The sequence below is a fragment of the Pleurodeles waltl genome, chromosome 4_1 (assembly GCF_031143425.1).
Source record: "Pleurodeles waltl isolate 20211129_DDA chromosome 4_1, aPleWal1.hap1.20221129, whole genome shotgun sequence".
Lineage (NCBI taxonomy): Eukaryota > Metazoa > Chordata > Amphibia > Caudata > Salamandridae > Pleurodeles > Pleurodeles waltl.
The window spans coordinates 291,478,729-291,503,883 of NC_090442.1; the positions used below are offsets into that span (position 1 = coordinate 291,478,729).

At 44.1% G+C, this 25,155-nt stretch overlaps 1 protein-coding gene across 6 annotated transcripts in view; it reads right to left on the minus strand.

Annotated features, from left to right (window-relative positions):
* The window catches only part of LOC138287696 (NAD-dependent protein deacetylase sirtuin-3-like), a 287,131-nt gene that overhangs the window by 149,026 nt on the left and 112,950 nt on the right, over positions 1–25,155 (minus strand). Inside the window, exon 2 of one of the 6 annotated variants that reach the window (XM_069228357.1) lies at positions 13,908–14,016. The exons of the other annotated variants lie outside the window; for them this stretch is intronic. The gene's annotated coding sequence lies outside the window, so the exon portion shown is untranslated. The remainder of the gene's footprint in view (positions 1–13,907; positions 14,017–25,155) is intronic. 6 annotated transcript variants of the gene reach the window in all.

Below are 25,155 nucleotides of genomic sequence, written 5' to 3' on the forward strand. Positions count from 1 at the left end.
TCTGGCTGAGGGCAGAATTGGGCTGTTCTTGTAGCCTTTGGGCAAACGTCAGAAGCATTTTTGTGAGCCAAATGAGAATGCACTCAGGTCCCGATTTTCGTGTGCTAAGTTTTGGCAGAAAAAATGGAGATATCCAAGGTGGTTTTGTATTTTTCATGCACTTTGTTGTTAATTAGTGCTGTACTATGTGAATTATGTATTGCCTATGTGCGTGTATAACTGTTTAAATGTCTGTAGTCTAAGACTATTCTATAAGGATGGTCAGATTTTGCATCAGGGAATAACAGATTATTAATTGCAGAGACACAGGGCTCAATTAGTCCCTTGTACTCGAGCTGAGTGAGGATCTCCCTCATCAGAGCTTTAGCTTCATGTTTAACAGGATATTGTTGCTGCGGCTGGGTTGTAGACCTAAAGGGTATTACATGGCAAGGAGAATCCTTATCCAAACCTACATGGTTGCGGTATAGCACAGGTGCCTGCTTTAACGCCCAGTTGACAGCGTAGGCTTGTTTTACCACCTTTGGAACAAGATCAGAGAAAAAAGGCAAAATGACATCTTCCCCATGTGGGAGCTTACAGACGTGCTCAGGTGGCCAGACCCTTTCGGCCAGCAGGATGTCACAGCTAAGTTCATCCCAGAATATCACACTAATGGTGCGCTTTATGTCTCTCTCAATTCAGATATTTAAAATCATAAACCCTGTTGGGTGGGAGAACGTGCCCGCCCGCAGTCTCGACTGCACTAAAGTCGCTGTCGCATCCAGATGATCTTTCAAACCCTAGCAACATATCATGACTTCTGCCGTGCTGTCTAGCAGGGTCACTGCCCGAGTCATGTTCTTCAGCAACGTTCTCAAGTTTACTGGCATTTTTTATGGACAGTGCTGCCACCTTTTTCTTTTTAAACTCTGTGGCTTTTGTTGTGGGGCCTTATCTTCTTTTTTGTCTGAAGACTGTGGTGAGTTTTTCTTCTGTTTCACGTAGTCAGGAAATCGCTCTGACCGCCCCACTCTCTCGCTACGTCTAACTGGTGCCTCCTGAAAGGAACATGAGGGACGTGAATCTGTATATCTGTCAGGAGCTTTTATATGTTCTCTATTTCTGAAAATATATCTCCTTTTGGAGTTCCCCAGGCGTTGAGAATCTGCTCTCTGACTTAGTCTGTCTTATTTGCTGTTTATCCCAGCGCTTTTTAGATCCCTCCTGTCCTTGTTTAGTACCTTCCTTTGGGTTGGTACTTTGCATTTGAAGCTTTTTCGGTTTGGCTCCCAAACTATCCCATCCTATACCTTTATAGGTATTGGAAATCATTTTCGGTATTTGCTTCTCCTGATCCAAATATGGAATATCTCAGAGCTGCTGGGTTATAGTCAACGCTACAGCTTCCCCTTTTATGTTACCAAGTATTATTGAGGAGACTGCGTAAAAATTACGCATCAATTTCATTCTCAAATCTAGGGCTGGAGCAGCCCCGTTCTCATTCTGAATTTGTTTTAACACTTCCGATAAATTGGCAAGTGTTGGGGTACCATGTGTGGTAGTATAAATTGCAGCAAAGACTATACCCAATGGGGTGCAGTCATTCACTGAGGGAACCATCCCAAAGGGCAAGCACATTGTGAGAATTCTATGTTTCTCCTGTGGTCCCATATGGGGAAACAGTTTCCAGCTGACTTATTTTCTGGGCTATCCAGAACAGGATTTTCTCTTGAACCGTGGGCACTTTGCCCATGATAGAGTGTACGGTTTGTGGATTAATCCCTGAAGTGGCCACTTGGTTTCCAGCAGATGCTAGACGTGCTGGTGTTGTGTTCAATGTTCGCATTACGATTTGAACAAGTTATCTATAAAGTGTTACTAGCTCAATGCATAGATTGTGCAGATCAGCTTCCTTCATGTTTTGTACACCGGGGTGAGGTATACATGTGGCAAACATTGGCCATGTTGGTCCTTCATTACCTAAGGGACCTAACCTCACAGGTTGGGGCGCCATTAAACCAGTTCTGATGTTATTGATAAGTAATCGGTATTTCAAGATACTGGTATACATGGTACTGTTGTGGTACGTTTGCAATTCTTTATGTGTGGAAGATGTATGATATTTGGTCTTCCTGAGGAAAGGTGACCCAATAATAGAATGTTTCTATTTGGTAAGCTTTATTAGCTTCTACTATGAATGTGACATACCCAACCTCATCTGTTAAGCCATGCGCTAGTAAATGTAGTGTTAATACTTGTCTATCATTTTCAGGAATGTCTATGGCGTTAGCCGTATTTGTGAATTGGGTAAAGAGGTGGAACACCAACTGGTGAGAAAGTCCTTTTAAGAGTTTGAAAAGCCTACAGCCAAGTTAGGTGTTCCCTGTTCAGCTGAGGAGGATCTTCCCCAAGACCACGGATGTCTCCATATAATGGCACTTAGGGTACCTGTTGTATGTGAGACAGAGATACTGAGGGCATCCATAAATTAGTGCCTAAACACCATTGTTGGTGGCGCCATGTCGTAGTTGAATTCTTGCTCTAAGCAAGACTGCTTGTTTAAGGATGACAACACTTCTGTTTGTAGGCGACTAGGCCAATCATACAACAAGTCGCAACTGTGGTCCCAATCCTCCCAGCTCAGAAGCAGTACTTCACCAAAAACCCAAATAGTAGAAAGTGTTTTGTAACAACGTTTACGCATGGAGTCCAGAGTACGACATCTCAGGGAAGTTGTGGTTAAACGGAGATTACCCTTTTCACACATGAGCAACATCTCTCAGTCACACACAGGCAATGAAAGAGATGCAGTGAAGTTTTCAATAGGTTTTATTAACAAGACTTCAATCTATCGTAAGCTGCATGGGCTGCAATGATTAGGATAATGAACAGTGAAATAAACAAAATTGTAAAAACGAGAGTCATTAATACAAAGACCCCCACCACCTTGCAATAACATAAGATGTAAAGTAGGTGTGAAGCAAGCCCTAATAGCCTAGCATGGTGAACCTAACCCCTAACCTAAAGAGAGCTAGGTGTGTTAAACCTATTCTGCCAGTACCATGTCCATGAGAAGAGTCCCCTCCCCCCCCCCCCAAACCCCTTGTTACCTTGGACTTAGGTCTCTAGATCAGACTCTGTGGTAATACGAAGGCTGGGTCAGCTTCAAGGTGACATAGTATAGATAGCATTGATGGCTTCTGGTAGGAATCCCTCTGATTATCTTGTCTGTGTGAGATGTATTTATACAGATCTGGTAGGACACCGGACAGGTATATTTCCAAACAATAGATAAGAAGATATGCGGCAATTATCTAAACAATTCTTTGAAAAGGTACATTATGTTACTGTCACACGAAAGTGGGAAAGTACACAATGTAAATACCTGGGTATCTCATTTATCTTTGATGCGGATAGTGACGCCTTTAAAGAGTAGCACTGATAACGTGAAACTAAAACATCTTCCTAACTATAAACATAGCAGCCATCTTGGAAGAATTAATTAAATAAATGTGCTAAAACAGAGCAAGCTAAGTAGGTTAAAAGTCACTAAGTGACAGGGGCACAGGCCTGCAAACCAAAAGGCTAAGATAAACTCCATGTTCCCATTAAATCTAAATAGGATCCACTACAGGCCGATCCTTTGGTTTCCAAGGTTGAAGATGTGGAGCGAGTATGGGTCTGTGGGAGCTCCCGAATGGATGGATTTAATGGTGGAGGTGATGTCCTGGGTGGAGGGGATGTTCCAGGTTGTCAGTTTGTGGTTCATAACGGTTACAGTAGTGGCGTATCTATTGAGGAAGTCCACAGGTGTGGGTTGGAGTTCCAAGTTTCTGTATATTGTTGCGATCTTGTTGTGGAAGAAATGGGCCACATTGTGGTGTGATGTTTTCACTGGCAGATGGGTTGGAGAATTCCTTAACAATGTTGAAAAGTTCCTTGGTGTTGGTGGCGCTGGTTTCGATGCATGCAGCAAGGGCTGTCCTCTTTGTTGCCCTCTGCAGTTGGTGGTACAGGTTGAGGGAGGTCTTGAAGACTGATTTGCCGGAGGCAATCCTTGCTGGCGAGTCATCTCTCCTGCCGTCTGCGGTCTCATTTCGCCATTCTGAGTTCTTGGGGGTACCAGCTGGCCTTTTTGGAGGATTATCTCTGGTGGTTGCTCTTGTTGGGACGATGCTGTTGGCACAATTGGTGATCCAGGCGTTGACGTTTTTCACTCCCTTTTCGAGGTTGGTGGCGGTAGCGGGGTTGGAGGTGCTGTGGGCATCTGCCCACCTGGTTTCTGAAATAAATTTTGTTCCCCCCCTCCAGTGGAAGGTGCTGGTTATCTTAGGGGTGGAGGTTCGGGAGCTGGAGATACTGAAGTGGACGATGGAGTGATCGGTCTATGTGAGTTCTGAGACATAGCTGTATTTGACGCAGTTGCTGGAGGTAAAAATGGGGTCCAGCTTGTGTCCTGCTGTGTGTGTAGGGTCGTGGATGATCTGGGTCAATCTGAGGCTGCTCATACTGTTGAGGAGGTGTGCAGTGTTGTTCTCAATGGGGTCAATATGGAAATTTAGGTCACAGAGGAAGATGTAGTCCTTGGAATCTAAGGCTAGGGATGCAATGAAGTCTGCAATGGTGTTGCAGAAGCTGGAACGCAAATCTGGGGGTCGGTATTCGAGGGTGCCTCTGATGGTTGTTTTGTCGTCCATGTGGATCTTGAAGTTGAGATGTTCCATGGTGGTGCACTGTATGGGCTCTTTGTGGATGGTGGCTGTTCCTCCTCCTAGCTTGTTTGTGTCGTCCTGGTGAATGATTTTATATCCTCTGGTGATCGCTGTGGCAATGTCTGGGGGGGGGGGAAATTGAGCCAGGTCTCAGTGAGGAAGACTATGACAAGTGCGGCTATGAGGTCCCATAATTCGGTAGAATGCTTGCATAGTAAGCGTGTGTTGAGAAGGTCACATGCAAGTTGGTGTTTTTGTTCAGGTGGTATCTGTGGTCTGTTCGAGGTGGGGCTGGTTGGTGGGCTGGTGTGTGTGTGCTGTGGCAGGTGAAGTGGCAGTGGGTGAAGGTGAAAGGTTCTAATGTGGAGCATGGGTCGGCGCAGTGGCAGGGTTTCTTGCGGCGTCCGTGTTTCAGGGTGGTGGAGCTCAGCAATGGTGTATCTTTGGGGTAGAGGGAGGACCAGCGGTCATGGCACTGGGCACAGTCCAGGCACGGATGGGTGCAGAAGGGCTTGCCTTTGGGGTGCTGCAGCCTGCATTAATGAGTTCCTGGGGTGGGCGGGGCTTCTGTTGGCGGGAAGAACAGTGAGAGGGAAAAACTCAGTTGGGAAAACCCCAGAGGTAAAGCCCAGGCAGCTGCGGTGTCACTGGATTAGTCTAGAACAAGCAGGTACTGGAAGCCACAAGAAGGTGGCAGGCTAGTTGTCCAGGTGCGTAAGTTAGGTAACTAACTTACATTCGCTTACTAAAATTAGGAGTTCTACTGCCATGCTAATAGAATCATTAAATTGCTTCAGTACAAAAAAAGAGAAAATAAGAAATATGCACAGTTCTGCAAAACTGAGCTAGACTTAGTGGTCCCAGATAAACAACAATATATAGCATTTGTAACTGCACATTTCAAACACGATTACCAACCCTGCCCCACCGAAAAAACAAAACACATACAGAGTATGTTCTGATGCCTTTGCATTATAAAGAAAAATCTATTTGTTGCTAATAAGGACACATAATTATTGCACATTTGTATTGGCATTGTACAGTTTAGGAACCACTTTTATCACTATTTACTCCCAGTATCCACTAACTACAATGAAATCTATGTATCTATAATTCTCATTTAAAAGCATTTTATTACTTTTTTTTAAATGTCTTTTTAGGGGCAAGCGCAAAGCGCTACGTACCCTGTTGTAATCTCCCTTTGGGCTTCTAACCGCACCCATGTCACGTCAGTCACTTTCATTGGTTCATGGGCTTGCCTTTTAATATCTGCTTGCTTTCATTAGTACCCTCTTCGAGTGCATCAACCCACTACTGAAAACACACGAGGCTCGATGTTTTCTGTCTGGTTTCTGGACTACTGTTTCCCTTAATATTTGCAGCGCGATCTCGCTGGGCAGAAGCCGAGCTCTTTGCATGACATCGATCTTGTTACATAGGTAAATGCCCTTCTGCCGGATACATAGATAATTGCACTTTTGCCGGTTACATGGATAATTGCACTTTTGCGGATAGGTTTCACTGCGAGCGACCTTTTATTTCCCTTTGTGTGTCTGCTTTGCAATGATGGCGGACTTCGGCTCGCTTAAGTGTAACTTTTACTTTTCAGTTTATATGGCAAGTAAGGTCCGGTTAGTTATGTGAAACTGTTTTACTTTTCATTTTCAATTTATGTGGCAAGAAAAGTCCGGTTAGGAGTTTACAATGCTAATAGCTCTAACTCCAGCAAACGCGAGACCCATTACATTGGAAAATGCTTGTTTAAGAAGTGTCCACGGTGAAAGAAATGTTCTCTCTTTCGACGAGAAAAAAAACACAGGCACCAACACAGAGCCTTTCTCAATGCACGACTGCCCTCTGCTGGTCATATAAACAAGATAAAATGAACTAGACTGAGAAAGGTACCTTCTTACACAGATAAGTGTTTATAGAGAATTCTAGCAGTTTGAAAAAAAGTTATTTACTTTTTCAAAAATGTTTATTAGAGAGTATACATGCTCATTTACCGAAATCTGATTCTAATAAACTTTCACTGTCATAAGCTGTTTTTTTTTGCCACACAGCTTTTTTGTTAAGGTTGCCCGCGGTTTTTTTTTTTTTTTTTTTAAAACGTCAATAGCTTCATAAAAACCTGGATAACCTAAATTGTTCTGTAAGAATTTTTGGTATGAAAGTTCTCTGCATTGCTGTGTGAAGCTGTCATGCCATGCCTCGCCCCTTTAATTTCCCGAACAGAACAGGCTGGTGTACTTTTACTTCCATGGACTCCACCACCACAGGCATAGCCTGCAATCTTCATCATCAGTGCTGGGCTCCGACGTCAGGGTGTCACCCAAGTTGAACCCCTTTTGAGAGAGTGACCCCCGTCCGTAAAAGACAGTAGTGGTAGAGCATATTCTAGTCAGGGCTCGGGCTTTTTACCTGTACGAACGTGGAGTGGATGCTCGTCGTCGTCTTTCCCCTATTAAAGGTCTGTGGTATTCGGACTTCAGAATTTGTGGAACAAGTATGAAGGCTAACTGCATGTGTTCATCGTCATAGAGGAGTGATAGAGTCACTTGGACTCCACGCGGTGAGCTACACAAAATGATGGTCTCCACTGAAAAACATGTATTTTAGGACAAGCCATCTCACGCGTGTACATTTCAGTCTCCACTGACTAGACACGCATTTTTGCTGAGGGTGTTGTACTGTCCACCGGACAAGGAAAAGTAATGTCCCTCCTCAATTAAAAGTAGGGTTTCTCTTCAGTTAGTACGTGGGTCAACCCTTTTTATTTATTTTTTATTTTTACTACAGAGGAGGTCCTTTGCAGCAGCACTAGGAAGGAAGATACAGAAGAGCCAGGCGTGGACCCCTACATGCCGTTCCACCAGGCTGGGTCTATATTTGGGAAACATGTTTGAACTGCCTTGGTGCTAGACCTGTAAAGAGAAGAAGCCTACCTGCTTGTGATGTATTACTGGACTGCGCCTGCTAGAAGTGAGTCAAAAGGACCTGGGTGGAGGGAATACAGTGGACCGAGGCTTCGGGTTGCTACAGCCATCTGCCCAGGAACAATCACAATGACATCCGTGTTAAGGATACACTGCATTCTCAAAATAGCAGGACGAGCCTCCAACAGTCCCAACCCTTTCCCTGCCTTCGTGGGGCCTGTACTCGCCTCCTCTACCATTCTCAAAGGACTGGAGGAATCTGTAGTCTGTGCACTGAGCTAGGAACTAAGCTCAATGGCTAGAAGATGTCTCAATTCTGGAATCAGGTTCTATTTGCTCCTCTCGTGGAGGTATTGTTGATTCATGCTTTGGTCAAGATGCCCTTTACCTGACCAGGAGCCAGTGAACCAATGGTCTCTCAATACTATCGGACACCAGCAAAGGGTGGCTCATTGCCACTATTATGGCCTTTCAGCCCAGAAGGTCCCACTTTCCCCACACAGGGTCTCCTAACACAAGGCTCACTAATACATTTATCAGCTCCTTTGTTTTCTTATAATTCACTATCCCGAGACTAAGTAGCTTTGAAGGGCCTTCACAGTTGAACGCCTTAGCGGTGAAGAAGATGGAGCAGACTTTGTTGAAGACGAATGCCTTAGCAGATGAGAAGACTAGGAGTTCTTATTGAGAGAAAATGACAGTAACTCGTAAGGAAAGAGTTGAGACAGTAAAGGAGAAAAATAGCTCACAAGAAATGGGAGAGCGCTGAACTAGAAAAAGACAGAGGAAAGAAGGAAAAGGAAGAGAGGACAAAATAACAGTTAGAGTTAGTGAAAGAGAACCCAGCCAATATCCAGATAAGAGAGAGTGTTGGAGTTGAATGCTACCAAGGTAGAGCATCACCCCTGTTACGGATACTATTTTGGCAACATCTGTGCACTCTTCTAGGTTCTCTGTCCCTTAGGTGATTGTACCCTCCTCCACCATCTGTGAAATGTTTTGACATTGCGAGATACCTATGAACTTTTGTATGTTGCTCAGAAGGTAAACTTTGCTGAGGTGGCACCTGCCATACTGAATTTTCTCCCTTGTCTGGGAAGGAAGCCATTTTTGAGTACAGTAATGCTGACAGATCGCAGAACAATTGCATGAACGAATCTGTGGCAGATAGCTCTGGGCCAACTCTAGCCCCACAAAGGAAAGACTTGAGAGGAAATAGAAGAACAAGAAAAATGAGGTCTTATTTGACACCTTGCTACATGAGATAAAACAAGGCTGGGATACCTGGGTGAATGAATGAAATCCATTACGGATTTTGAATTCTTAAACCATCTTTCACTGGCTGGACACCTCTTCAAGAAGTCCTCACCAGCTCCTGAAAGTATCTTACTGATCTGAAAGAAACTGACCCCATAGCGTCTGTCAAGTGGATTGGCAACAGGTGTAACACACACAAGAACTAAAAGATATTGCTAGAAAGAAAACTTCAAGACTAGTATCAGGGCAGCATATGGCTGTGTATAGTTGTGCATGGTATATGTAACCTTCGAACATAATAGCACAAATCAGCATTTACGATTCTCAAGAGGGCCCTGTCCCTGACCTACAGAGATTCCTCAGGACACATGGACGCACAAGAAACATAAGAGTAGTGTTGATGTCCTCCTACATCCATTAGCTTCATTCAGCAGATGTGCTTGATGAACCTGCATAGGTAAATGCCTTTCAGACATGCACTCTGCAATTAGTAGCCTAGTGATTTAGTTGATTTCCAGATTGCATCAGAGGAAGCAACCACAGCCATGAATTTTGCAGGTGGCACACGTAGGAGACATTCTGCTGATAGGTGGTGAAGCGCACTAGGGTGCATGCATATCTTTGATATAGTCTGATGCATCTGTTCTGTTCTTCCAAGTTGCTGCCCAGTCGATTAGCCAGATGAGGAGTGGTGGTAATAAGTCTGCTGAGCTACAGCACCAGGGAGCAGCAGCTAAAACTGACAAGCTGCATGACACAAGTCTGCTCCTGCTGAAGTCCCAAAAGTGAAGCAGTCCTGAAAAGCCAGACATGACTTAAATAAGGAGGTGCGCAGAAGGTGTGCCCTAATCCTGATAACTGGCGTTCCCATGGGATGTGTGCAAAGACTACCTTTGGCCTGGTGTGGATCCCCTCAGGCCAGACCACACTAGGTCCAGGTTCGTCAGAGCAGCTTGCACTAAGGCTGGAGCCGTGGTAATGGGGATCCCTAGCTGTTGGTTTGGCATTGAACCCTTTTGGATGTTTGACTCTTGGGTCCTGTGAGGCATAACTCCTGAGGTTCTGTGGAGTTCCCCCAAAGTACCAGGAGGGAACAGGACAAGAAGCAACACAAAGGGCCATGAGAAATGTTGACCTCCAAGTCATGGCCCCACATAAATACCTTAATGAAACTATCGGCCTGTCACAGCCTTTTATACAAGACTAGAAAGACGATGGTGCACTAGCAAGAACCCATCATACCACACCACCTTCAAAGGTGTCTTCAACAACTATCATCACCACCTCATGGAACCAAAAAAAGGACGTCCTGTTCAACTGCTTCGAGAAGAAAACTAACTGCTACAAGGAGCTCTTCAGCATAGTGATAGAGTTCCCCTGCCCTGCAGTTACAGATAACACAATCCAACCCTCTCTGGCCCTCTGCGATTCTCTGGCAGACTACTTCCACAATAAAATAGCTGCCATCTACAGCAACTTTTCCCCTCAAACCACCAGCCTCGACCACCTAACCCAGACAGATGCAATCTACATCCACCTGATCACGAACTCGAAGCAACTAACAAATCAGAAAACATCGGCCATCATGAGCGCAACCCACTCTGGATCACCTAATGACCCATGCCCCCCTACATCTTCAACCTGGGACAGAAAGAAATCAGTAGCACCCTCACCCCCCTCCTCAATGCCCCTATCATGACAGCCACAATTCCAGACACCTGGAAGCAAGCAAATGTAAAACCATTCCTGAAAAAACTGTTTGTCAACCCCAGTCAACTCAAAAACTACTGCCGAATCTTGCTGCTTCCTTTCCCCGCCAAAGTCCTAGAAAGAGCCATCAACTGGCAGCTCTCTGAACACCTAGAAGAACATAATTTACTGGATGCCTCCCAATCAGGTTTCTAAGTCAAAAACAGCACAGAGACCACCCTGCTTGCCACAATGGACGACATCAGAGCCCTCTTCGACCGTGGAGAGAAAGTAGCCTTAATCCTCCTTGACCTTTCAGCAGCCTTCAACACCGTCTCCTACCACACCCTCATCAACAGACCCCACCACCTCCAAATTTGGAGCAATACCCTTAAATGGATCCACGTCTTCCTCACAGGACACACCGAAAGAGTCCACCTACCTCCCTACACCTCAGAACCCAAGATCATCATGTGCGGCATTCCCAAGGGGTCCTCTCTCAGCCCCTCCCTTTTCAACACCTATATGACACCACTGGCAGACATCAGACGCAGCCACGGACTCAGCATCATCTCATATGCTGACAACATGCAACTCATCCTCTCACTCTCAGAGGACCACACCACACGAGAGCATATTTCAGCAACGTCATGACCAACATTGCAGAATGGATGAGATCAACTGCCTGAAACTCAACACAGAAATTGTAATTTCCCCCAAATGACGCATCCCACTGGGATGACACCTGGTGGACTGTCACTCTCGGACAAGCCCCGACGTTTGACAGACCATGCCCACAACCTCTGCATCTACAGTGGTCTCACTTTCAAGCGTCAGGCGCCACCTCCTGCTTCCTCCTCCTACACATGCTCTGAAAAATGTGCAGATGGATTCCCACAGACAACTGAAGAACGGTGACCCAGGCCCTCTTTAACCAGCAGACTGGATGACACAAATGCACTCTACATCAGAGCCACCAATCGACTCCTCAACCGCCTTCAAACTATACCAAGCTCTTCAGCAAGACTTATCCTTGATCTTCCCAGATGCACCAGCATCACCTCACACCTCAAAAGCCTACACTGGCTGCCCATGCAAAAGAGATCCAAATTCAAGGCCCTGACCTTGACCTTGACCTTTAAAGCCCTCCACATCTTCGGATCCAAACAAATCAACCACCGTCTGACTTTCCATAAACCTACCACAGAACTCCGGTCAGCCTCCCTTGCCACTCTACACATCCCACGAGTCTGCCGAAGCCGCTGTGGAGGCCGTTCCTTTTACTACCTCACCCCCAGGGCCTGCAACAACCTCCCCCTCCACCTACAAACTACTCACTCCCTCCAGACTTCAGGAAGAAGCTCAAGACCTGGCTTCTTGACGAGAGGCTGCCAGCATGCAACAGCACCACCCAGCGCCTGGATACATCTTGGGGTGATAAGCTGCGCTCTACAAATACAGATAGATTGATTGATAAGAAAGCCTCTAGCGTGGATTGACCTGAAAGAAATGGACAAGATGCAAATGGTTCTGGTAGCAGTGCACAAGGTTCATCCCACAGTGTCAGCAAGAGAATTACCTTGGTGTACTCAGCTTAGTAGAGGTTGACCAATCCATAATCTGTAAGGGGCTTGCATGCTCAATTTGGCTGTTGCACTCGGGATGCAAAAAGAGAACTCTTATCCACAATACCAGTTTTTGCCACAAAACTCTGGATTTCCTACAAAGAGAACTGGGCACCTTTACCTGAAATTATTTACTGAGCTACAACTTTCTGAAAAAAACACGCTCTCTCAAAACTCAATAGCACCCGTCCTTCTATTGCTAACCATTTTAACTTCAAGCTGCTAACAATAGTAAACAACCAACACCAATGCAAAAACCTTTCTGTGCAGTACAACTACAAATGGCCCAATTATGTCAGTCACCAATCTGCACCAAAGACCTTGGGGAAATTCTAGCGAGGAAGCTGCATCAATACGTGATTTCGCTGTTTCAACACCTTTGCACAAACACTATGCACTTTTAGCATCCTAGTCACTTCAACATCGAGCACAGGTCACCAAAAAGGTTGGCTAATTCTACATTTAGTACTAAACATACCAACCAGGCCTTCATGACCCTAAATTCTCTGCAAACCAAATGGAGGGATTGTCTTGTCTCTGACCAACAGTACATCACTGACCACAAATGAAATCAACCTTTATAAGATTTGAAAATTAGCTCATCAACTTGCTCTCATTAGGCCACATCTATGAAATAAAAGATCTTCACAACTTCCAAAGGTTGGTCATGTTTGCTTTCTGCATTCCACCTTTCCTTCACAAAGCTGTGACAAGTCCCACCTAAGGAAACTCTGCTTACATTCTTACCAGGAAAAGCAAATTCACATTCACTCCCTTTTAGTTTTTCGTCATCCCCAAAGACTGGAAAGTGATACACTATACAAACAAACAATCAGCATGGGTGTTGCTTTTGCCTGGAACATTGAGTTTATTTCCTTTCCATACCGATCCTATATTTGTCATACTATATATGTGTAAATATCTACATTTACATAATGATCCACTAGATGTGGCAAATAGACTCACTCTTTTAGTTACTCCACATCCAAATCTAACTTCATAAGGAAAAAGAATCATTTGGGGCAGCCTAGGGTATGGTGTGGCAGTCAATACATTCTAAAACGTCAACTTAACTCAAAAATATCTATACACATCTCCCAATTCAGAGAAGGTTCTTCTTTTTAATGGCACGATGGAGCTGGTGGTTGCATACTGGCTATGATATCTAATCTTGAATTAAAAAAACAGAATAAACAAAATAAAATAATGAATATGTTCACCACTGTCATAAATTTTACCTTAAATCAGACAAGTAAACTAAACCCCATTACAGAGACTCCAGATGAAGTGATCTAAAGCAGAAGTGGAGAAAACAACAATGGCAAAATGATATCCAAATAGAACCGACCACTAAATTTACGCAACGTAGAAGAAAGAAAAATAATTGACTGTATAAGCATTGCATGTTCTCCTACCCTGGCAAGGTACAACATCGATCTACACAACGCTGTGCAACATCGGATGTCTGCCTTAGGGAATACACATGGATGGAATGCCTACTGGGCGAAGATGGCTGACACTGAAAAGGCTGCTGGGATTATGTAAGTAACAATACCATCTTCACCCCACATCAGGCACAGAAGCAACAGGGAAGTGCGAGCAGCAGGACCCTGTGTAACACTGTCTTAATATGGATAACCCCAATGGGCAGCGCTGGCTGAGTACTAATAAAAGGTAGACAAACAGATGGCCCACATTTACATTACCAGCCCAGACATCAGGAGGACAGTAATTCTGCAATTGCTTCGCTTTGGCCAGGATTCACTGTATACTCTCTCCACACTGACTCTTTGTGACTATCCTTCTCGCCAGGTACTACAAAAAATCAGGTACAGGGCATAGGTATTTATCATATATTTATCTTTATGAGAACATAAGGAGCGACTGAGAGTAGAACTAACATATTGGGTGTGCTTGACCGTCTCACCTCTGAGCCTCATTTCATTTATTCCACATGACACAAGCCAATGTTACACAAATTCGTTCACACAGGTATGTCCTGAAATCAACTGAATGGACATACATGTCAGACCTTGACACTGATGCAAAATGCAGCTCACTCACCTGCTCTAATATTATTCAATCATTCCCAACGAACAGTTCTAATCATCTGGTGGATTTAGGCCAAGTGAGCGGCATACAATGATACTTTATAATTCACTATGAGGATAGCTGGATTATTTATTTGGAAAGGTACACATGTAACAGGCAAAAAAGGTTGGGGACGAGCTAGGCCAGGCTAGGGAAGAGAATTCCCAATGGTTTTAGCTCTGAATGTCTACTATTTCCGGTTCGATTAAGGTTGTCTTGCTGTTAAATGCCTCCTAGCAATTGTAAACTGCAAACATAAGCATTCTCACTTCTCTTGCAAGTTTGCCTACCTTTACCAATTTCTAAATACGTGATTCTGGCATTCCCCCCCCCCCACACCAAACATGTAGAAGATGCAAGAAAACCATATTTCATAATTATGTGATTTAAATAGCTATTAAACTTTATTTCCCTTACTAAAACATCACAGGGCCAGGGCAAACGAGAGGGTAGTGTCTTTGTTTATGTGCAAATTGGTTTTCATACAATGCCTTTCTTAGGATTATAGTTTTTAAACAACCCTAAGAATAAAACCAAGAGTAAACAGATTAGAGGACTCACAAAAACATAAAAAACAATCTTCCATAATTGTGATAAGGAAAATGTAATTTTGTGATTTGAGTTATGTATTTTTTTATCTGCAATCTAAGATCCTTTAGCAAAACTTCTAATGCAAGTGTAACACCAAGGCAATCTCCTTAGTAAAAAATATGGAGGCCCTTCGGCTCAGACTACTAAATGGGAGTTTTCTACAAGATACTCCGCCAGCGGTTATCTGTTATGTCACTGGAACCCAAGCAACAATCGATTATACTGCGGCCTCTCTGTCCCTACCCACTCTAATCACTAAGTACCATATTATAAAGTCAGATAAGAGCGACCATGGTAAACAATGCCTGGAGATTGGCTGTGGTTTCCCTATATTTAATCCTGCCCCTACTGTACTAAGGGATGTCACTACTACGAACTATAAGAAACTTCGATGGAATGGAAAAAAAAAAATAATAATAATCGATGGACTCCATTGGTGAACTTTCAACTGTGTTATTTGACCAATGCCAAAATGACATCTTGTGACCCAATAACCATTTGGTCGACATTCTTGGACAGGTTCGCAACTGGTCTCCTTACAGACAGACCACAAAAGACCTATCAGAACCAGGGACGAGTAAAAACAAAAAAGAAAATACAAATTTCAGCTTTCATAACCAACTTAAGCAGGCAAAGGAATAGACTCTTAAGTCTATATAAGAAAAATCCAAACTAACTGTCAAATTAAGGCTGATCTAAAAAAAATATCAATAATACCTATCAGAAACAAATATGGGTCTATAAATTACAGAAAAGTCACGACTTCTGGACAAAGGCATTATTTCTAAGTAAAAAATCTAATGCACAGGGATTCTGGAAAGTGGTTAATTAATTGAATAAAGCCCCAATGACTAACTAGTTCAAATATTTTGGTATCCTCATGGTCGGATTATCTAGCTCATCACTTCAATGGATGTGGTGAAAATAAGGATGACACTAATAACTTGAAAACAAACAAACTATGCCGAGAAGGAGTTATAACTGAGCCTCCATTTGTCCAAAAGGAAGCTGCTAATTTAACCTTCTTGATGTTGGAGGTTGTCAATCTAATAAAGAACAGCAGGAGTGCAGGGGCCCCAGATCCAAATGGAATCCCGAATGCATTATTTAAAATGAACCCGGCATTTTGGGCAGAAAAACTGGTCTCGATTTTTAGCCATTGTATAGAACTAGGAAGCATTCCAAACCCTTGGAGAGGTGCTATAATCCATCCAATATTTAAAGGAGGCAGCAAATGTCATCCTGAGAATTACCATCTGATTAACTTAATGGACATGGAGGCTAAACACTATGCTGATCTACTACTACAGCATCTTCGCACCTGGGCGACCAAGAACAATATTATTGCTCCCAATAAGTCAGGCTTTGCAAAGGGCCCTGGAACAGCTACAAACATCTTCATTCTTTCCATCATCATTTACAAATGCAAATAAAAAAAAATAAAAAAAATTAAAAAAAAAAACAACCTTTGTATCTGTGTTTGTAGACTTCAAATCAGCTTTTGATTTAGTACAGCGAAGCCACCTATGGGAAAAGCTAGCCGCCTGGGGCATACCTGAGAAACTACTAAAAACTATTCTGCAGTTATATACAGATACATGGATTGGAGTGAAGATAGGGGATGGATCTTTCCTTTGGGGAAAAATTTAGACAAAACAAGGACTGAAACAGGGTTGCATATTGGCTCTATCTTTTTAATCTCTTCCTATCAGATATGACCTTTAAGCTTTATAAGGTGAACGTGCATTCTCCTAAGGTTGGTGATACCTTATACAGCAGATGGCTTTGACAAATGGATTTCGAAGTCTCTAGACACCATTTTACCTGCTAAAACTCAGGTTGGTTTACTCCTCATTTGCTGGATCTAAAAAAAGAATGTAAGCGGACAGAGAGGAAGTGGAGGAAATCTTATGACCCTGGCCTCAAAAGAGATTATAGGAATATGATTTGTGCCTTCCACCTGGAAATTAAGGCTGTACAAGGCTCCTAATATACCTCCAGGATTGAACGTTCCTCCCATTCTCCTAAAGAGATTTTCTCTATTTTTGAGGAAATGACTAAGCTTCCGCCAGTTAATAACACAGTAGAGGGTTTTCAGGCACATAGTAGTAAACTAGCCTGTTTTTTCAAAAAGAAGATTGCTGATATTCAGGCAACTCTTCCTAGTAATCCTTTTACTGAGGATGAGTTTGTCCCTTATCCCGATGTTCAGGCTCCTTGACACAAACTTTCAGTTTTCCAGCCTTTGACTAAAGAATTAGTAGACAACCATCTTGGCTCCATAAAAACCGGATCTCCTTTGGACCTCTCCCCTCAGTCTATTTTAGCTTTAGGATCAGAAGTTATATCGCCTACGCTAACTGACATTCTTAACGACTTGTTACATGGGTATATTCCACAACATTGGAAACATGTAGTAGTTAAGCCTTTACAAAAAAAAAAAAAACTAATCTTGATACAGCTTCACTTTCCAACTATAGACCAATTGCTCTTCTCCCCATTGCATCAAAAATAATTAGGAAACATTTTAACTCTCAGGTGTCAGGTTTTCTTGAGGAACATAATCTTCTTCATAACACTCAAATGGGATTTTTGACAGCTCCACAGCACTGAAACAGTCTTGTTGGCTGTCATTGAAGACACTAGACAACGTGTAGATGCTGGTGGATATACAGGAATCATTCTACTTGATCTGAGTGCCGCCTTTGACACAGTAGAGCATAAAGTTCTTCTTCGCACAGCCTCTCAAATAGGAATCGAGGGCACCTGCCTTAATTGGCTTTCCTCATACTTGAGTCAAAGAACCTTTCTGGATCAAACCTATTACTCTGACATTTTTCCACTGACCTGCAGGGTTTCACAAGGTTCGTCCTTAAGCCCCACGCTCTTTAATATTTATATTGCCCCCCCCCCCGGCAAAGGTCATAGAACTCCATGGGCTATCTCGTGTCCTATGCCGATGATACCCAACTGGTCTTTTCCTTTTCTTCTGGCACCAGCTCATAATCTGCCACTCTCTCTTCGTGTCTGTCCGATGTCGCTAGGTGGATGACGAACAGCGAACTCAAGTTAAATGATCAAAAACCTGAGGTTGTGCTGGTAGGAAATTTTTCTTGACTGAAGCCCCCTGCCTTAGTTTTAGCTGGGCTAAATGATCTTCCCTTGCCTAAAGATAATATAAAGAGTTTAGGTTTTTGGCTGGACTCTCGTCTCACAATGGAATGCCACTCAAAGAAACTGGTGGCTACCTGTTTTTAGTTATTGAGGACCTGTAGGAAAATGTTTACATTTCTTCCCTTTGTAGCTAAAAGGCTCATTGTCCAAGCTCTGATATTGTCTCGCTTAGACAATGGGAATGTTTTATTTTTTAGTTCCCCTTTTTATGTTTTGAAGCGATTGCAGGTGGCGCAAAATGCTGCCGCCTGCCTTCTAATGGGTACCCGAGACACCATTCGGCCAAAGCTGCTCTGGTGTATCTTCATTGGCTCCCCCTTGAACAGCACATTAATTTAAAAGCTGCCTGTTACGTGCACCGTGCACTCCATAATAGGGGGCCGGCCTTTCTCAGGCGTATTATAACCCCCTGCATCCCCCAGAGAACACATAGTTCTTCTTCCGCTTCCTTGATTAATACATTTTGGTTTAATAAAGCAAGATGGGGAGGTGGGTCTTTTGCCTTTAAAGCGGGTCACCTATGGAGTTCTTTACCATTGGAGCTTCGACTAGAGAACTCAGAACTTCAGTTTCGTATAAAGCTTAAGACTTTTCTCTTTTCCTTATAGTTTGTCAGCTTTGTCTGTTTAATGGTCCTGCATCAGTGCTGGGAGGCCTCTGGGTAGCCATGCGCTCTACAAATCTCTAATAATAATAATGATTTGACCATTTTCAATCTGTTGATGTAGTACTTCTGAGTCAAACTAAAAGTAGGACTACATGGGCTCATCGTCAATTTAATCGAACATGCCGAGCAGATTGGTATGAAAATCAATCAGAAAAAAAAAAAAAAAAGTGAAGGAAGTTGGTAAAAAAAAAAACCTTAGAGTCAATAAGTGGCATACACAAGGGGGAGTATTAGAACAAGTCAGATATTATAGATACTGGGTGTACTATTTGATAAGTGGGGTTCCTTTCTCCCTCAGAAGCAGGACTTATATAGAAAAGGAAATGTTCTATTGCTTGCTCTTCACACTCTGAAAAGGTCGCTTGATGGCCCTAGCTACCGTTCCTTGTTACAAGTAATTGCGGATAAACTAATTTCGACTATAGGGTACGGTAGTGAAGCCCTGCGAGGACAAGCCACCGCAATCCTGAATAGAATAATTGAAAAGTGTTTAGGTCCTTATTCCAACTACCAGGGTACACTTCCCAAGCTCAAATTAGGTTGGAGTTTGGGTATTAAAACCAAAACATAGCCAGGAAGTGTAGTTACATTAAAACCTGGAAACACATACAGTCAACAAGGGGGAATCATCTCTACCAGGTACTCTGGAAGGAGATCAGTTCGAATCCTACAGCCAAATCTAGACAGTACTTACATAAGGCCCTAGAAGATTTGGAGGTACGGGAACTGTGGGATGCAAATCTCTCCTATCATGCCTTTAAAAAAAATCTTAAACCTTATCAGTACTTATGGATAAGAGCCTGTTAACAATCAGGTCGCACTCATGGATGGTAATGAATGAGTACAAAATCCTGAAATATCAGCCATATTTGGAGGCCGGGTGGTCGAAAGCTGACAAAGATCTTTTAATCAAGCTACGATTTGGCCTTATTCCAGGTGGCGCCCACCTAGCCCCTTGGGAACGAACTGTATCAATCCCCCAGTGTAGGCTTTGTGGTTGTGGAGTGGAAGATGTTACCCATTTGATCTGTACCTGTAATGGCCTACTGAATGAGCGCAAGACTCTATTAAAGGCAGCCTTTAATCAGAGGGGAATACGGTCCTGTAGAGAAGCGGTGATCGCTTGCTTTAAACTTTCTGACTATACACTGAATGACAGATTTATAAAGTTTATACGTTTGACATCTTAAAAATGATCATATGTTCATCAATTAGTATAAACACAATATATGTTTCTGCTGGCTAATAAGTTGTGAAATTTGGAAGATCACTGCCGAATAAGGCTCCCCCGTACAGTATCCTCTGAAGTATATTTACATTTTTGAGCACCAACTTAATTGCAAATGATTTTATAATTTAATAGAAAAAAAATTAGGATAGGATGACGTTGAACATTTTTTTGTATTTTAAAGATACCTCTAAAACATACTTGGATTCGAATGTATAAGGCTAGCGGAGTAAGAATTTGCTGCACTTTATTGCTACATTTATGTGGGTCATGATTATAACATATACACTCCTATTTAGAAGGATTTCGTTTAGCAATGACAATTAATAGTGGCACATATTTTATGTAATGTATAACAGGTAGATATTTACGCTTATTTAGATTGAACTTACATGTTATAATTTATTTTGAGAAGGACTTTTAAACTACAATGAATGTTTTTTATTTGCATGGAGTGAGTTAGTATTTTTTAAAAGTATGATGTATTGGTTTTTACCAACTATGCATTTAATAATAAACTTGAATTAATGTAAGCGTAATTATTTAACCAGCCATTATACAATAACTCTCGGTAGGCAAGCACAGATATGCTGTCTTCTAAAGAGATGGCACGATTGTCAAAAATATAAATAGTGTACATACACCAATGTTTTTACTGTGTGCAAACTACAACATGGCAAGTGGTGAGTGATACAATCTGAGAAACGTTACTCTATGACTTCTGAAATGTGTTGTGATGTCATGCAAATGTCAGTCTGTTATTGTTATTCAACATTTATAGTGCGCATAATTTCATTTTGGCTACCCACCTGCTTTACTTGAAATTCTTTGCACCACCGAAACAGTCTGTCAGTGCTCGGCTAGATTCAAAACTATTCAGGCTGATCAGACACCTACGTGCATTTGCTTTAGACTGACTGCTCATTAGTTATAACCTGTTTGTAGAGCTCGTCTTCATTGCAAGCCGATAACTATCTGTGGTACCAACTGATGACTACTGAAATATTTTAATGTCTCAGGAGGTGACCGGGTTTAAAAGCATCCCGTTAGATGGGGTAATTCCTTGAAAGGAATATGACACTGCACCCAGATGCATGGATTGCAGGACTCAGTAATATCCAATGCACTTTACACCAGTGGCCCTTGCACGTTTTTTTAAACTACTGATGTGTAATCACGTTTGCCCTGATTTTCACAGAGGAAGCAAAGAGAAAGGGGCAGGCTTCTCTATAGGGCTTTGGATAATTTGGAAAGACTGTCACTTAAAGCATCGTTTTGTGCGTCGCTGGCTAAACACCTACATATTCTGAAGGGGCACAAGATTTATTCCTATACTTTGATAATCTACCCATCAGGCCCAGTCCTCCCAATAGGGTACTGGGTACTGGAAGTTGATCTTTCCGAAGAATACTCAGTTGAAAAATGCATCCTATTGCTACCACTTTCTCAATTTCCTCCAAAATCGCTAAAGTGCCAGTAGAATCACACGCACATCACAAACTCTGGTTAGGCAACTTCACATGGGCAAACATTTTCTGCAGCACAGTTCTGCATATCTGCATGTCACATCCCTTTATTTTTCAAGCATTCCCAAGAATATTTTTAGTCATATGCTCTAATTGGGGGCACTGGAATTATGCAGCAGTAGAGGACCAAATTACGCTTCAGGACTGCCTAAATTATAAGGCATGGCAAGGTAAACTACATTGCACATGCAGCGAAGGGAGATTTTGCAGCACATTCTGTACCATCATTACTTACTTACTGTGACATTTAACATACTGATACAAAAGCGATTTATGCTATAAAGTAGATGGGTTTCTTAGAAAAGAGAACTCCCTATATTCAGCAGATTCTGTCTGAAATGGGATCCACCAACAATTATTAACTTTCTCTATCAGCACAGGAGAACGGCTTCATTAACAGTCCTGTACAACGTTCCGTTTAGCAGGAAACAAGCCTACACATTTTGCAATAAGATGTCCCTAATTTATTGGAGCCTCCTGCTAAAATTCGTTCTTGTTTTTTTGTTTACCCTGTAACTACATGTCCCACCCCAGATGTGAAGTCAGGGCAACTACATCAGCACCACCTCCACGCAGTTACATCATTTTCTTTCTTTCAATGCCTTTCAACCCAGATCCAGAGCTCCATAGAATCCAGTCTTAATGGAATTTCTTTCTCTCAAATATTTTCCACACTGTGCAAGGAACATGTCCCCATCTAAAACTACAGGGTTAAAACCATGTAGGGACTATCATCGCCAGATGTCATTGAACAACACCCACAATGTCTGCCTCTGGTGTCTCAGATTCAAGCAAGCAACCACACAGGTAAGCTTGCTTTGCAAAACTCCAAAGGAAGTCAAAGACTACCCACTCCCGGTCTAGTCTGAGTATGGAAACATGCTCTTAAAGCCACTCTTGCAGCTAATTATCATAGAAGTCTCTCTCTCCCCCGCCGCTGCTGCCCCGCCCCCTCCTTCCTCTCGCACTGCACTCCGCCAATGCTGCCCCTGCAGCCCCACCCCCTTTTTTCGCACCATTTTCACCCCCCCCCAGCTGTCCTCTCTCCACCCCCTTTCCTACTTAATTTTGTCCCCTGTGCCCATCCTCGCCTGGACCACACCCAGCACTGGGAACCCCTGGTTCTCACCACACCCCCCCACTGCCACAACACCAGACTTTGCTATGATGCCACCACCCTCCACGCACTCAACACCAGCCGCTCAGCCACCTGCCATCAAGCCACCCCGCAGCTCACCCGTGGACCCTTCTCCTGCCGGAACTGCTCCTTCACCAGCCTCCACGCCAACGACCCACCCATCAAGGCAGGACGCAACCATCTCAGATGCATCCTACTCAACACCCGCTCTGTCCACAAACACGCTGTAGAACTTTGGAATCTACTCGACTCAGCCTCCACAGACGTCGCCCTTCCTGACCGAGACCTTGATGAACCCCTCCTCAGCGCCCGACATTGCCATAGCCATCCCGGACGACTACAAGATCACCAGCAGGGACTGCGACAACAGACCAGGAGGAGGCATCGCCATCGTCCACAAGAATACCCTCAGAATCATGACCAGCACCGAAGACACCCTCAGCACCGCCGAACACGTGCACTTCCAGATCCACACTGACCCAAACAACACCCTCAGACGGACCCTTTTTTACAGACCCCCCAGCTCCGGACATCAGTTCAGCGACTATCACCGATGTCATCAGCATGCACGCTCTCGCATCCACAGACTACATTCTCCTTGGGGACTTGAACTTCCACCTCAAGAACACAGACGACAACAACTCTACCACCCTGCTCGACAACCTCAGCCTCAAGCAGCTCGTCACAATACTCACCCACTCCACAGGACACATGCTCAACCCCATTTTTTCCACCAGCAAACACGTCTCCTTCAGCCACACCACAAAACTCCACTGGACCAACCACCCCTGAATCTACTTCTCCTTCGAGAAACCCATAATACACCCTCACCCGCAACAGATTACCCACCGCAGATGGAACAAGGTCACTGAAGACCAACTGATCACTACCCTCTCCTGACCCCACCTATCGACACCACTAACACTGACACAGCAGCCCGCAACCTCAGGCAATGGATCAACAACTGTGCCAACACTCTCGCCCCGATCAAGAAACCTTTTGACAGATGCACCGACAGAAAGGCCTTCTGGTTCACCACTGACTTCCAAGAAGCCAAGCAAACATGCCAAAGACTCGAGAAGAAGTGGCGCCAAGATCAGACACTGGACAACCACACAGCCTTCAAGAATGCTATCCGCAGACACCACCAACTCATCCGAACCGCCAAGAGAACTGCCTTCAAAGAACACATTGACAACAACACACACAGCTACAAGGAGCTCTTCAACATCGTGAAGGAGCTCTTCAACCCCGGCTGCAACGTCGACGACATCCCACCTCACAAGACCTCTGCTACTCCATAGCCACCTTTTTCTACTGCAATATCGCAGACATCCATGACAGCATCAACAATCAAACCCCCATCAACCACCGACACCACAGACTCACCACCCACAGCCTCGTGCTCTCCTGGACCAACATCAACAACGACGACACCATAAAAATCATGAACACCATCCACTCCGGCTCACAATCTGACCCATGCCCTCACCACATCTTCAACAAAGCAAGTTCCATCATCGCACCCCAACTCTGGAAGATCATCAACAGTTCCTTCGAGACTGCCACCTTCCCGGAGAGCTGGAAACACGTGGAGATCAACGTCCTCCTCAAGAAACCCAAGGCGGACCCAAAGGACCTCAAGAACTTCCAGCCCATCTCCCTACTCCCCTTCCTGGCAAAAGTCATAGAGAAAACAACTGACCCGTTTCCTCGAGGCGAACAACACTCTGGACCCATCCCAATCCATATTCCGCAGCAACCACAGCACCGAAACCGCTGGCATCACTGCCACCGACGATATCGGGCTATACTTGACAACAGTGAAACTGCGGCTTTCATCCTCCTGGAGCTCTCAGCCGTGTCTGCCACCACACCCTACACACATGCCTCAACTACGCAGGGATCCGTGACAGAGCCATGGACTGGGTCACCTGCTTCCTCACCGACAGAACTCCGAGTCCGCCCCCCTCCATTCTGCTTTGAAGCCACCAAAATCATCTGCGGCATACCCCAGGGATCGTCCCTCAGCCCGACCCTCTAACATCTACATGTCTGTTCTCGCAAACATCACCTGATCTCACAACCTCAACATCATCTCATACGCCAGATGACACGCAGCTGATACTCTCCCTCCCAAAGGACCCCGCATATGCCAAAACCAACCTGCACAAAGGAAGGAAGGCAATCGACGAATCAATGAAGAACAGCTGCCTGAACCTGAATTTCGACAAAACTGAGGTCCTCATCTTTGGCTCCAACCCCCTCCGCATGGGGCGACTCCGGGTGGACTGCCACACTGGGAACCGCACGGACACCCACTGACCACGCACGCAAACTGGGATTCATCCGGGACTCAGCACTATCAATGACCCAGCAAGTCAACGCCATCTCTTCCTCCTGCTTCAACACCCTCCGTATGCTTCGGAAGATCTACAAATGGATCCCCACTAAAACCAGAAGGATGGTCACCGAGGCCCTCATAAGCAGGAAACTGGACTACGGCAATGCCCTCTACGCAGGAACCACAGCCAAGCTC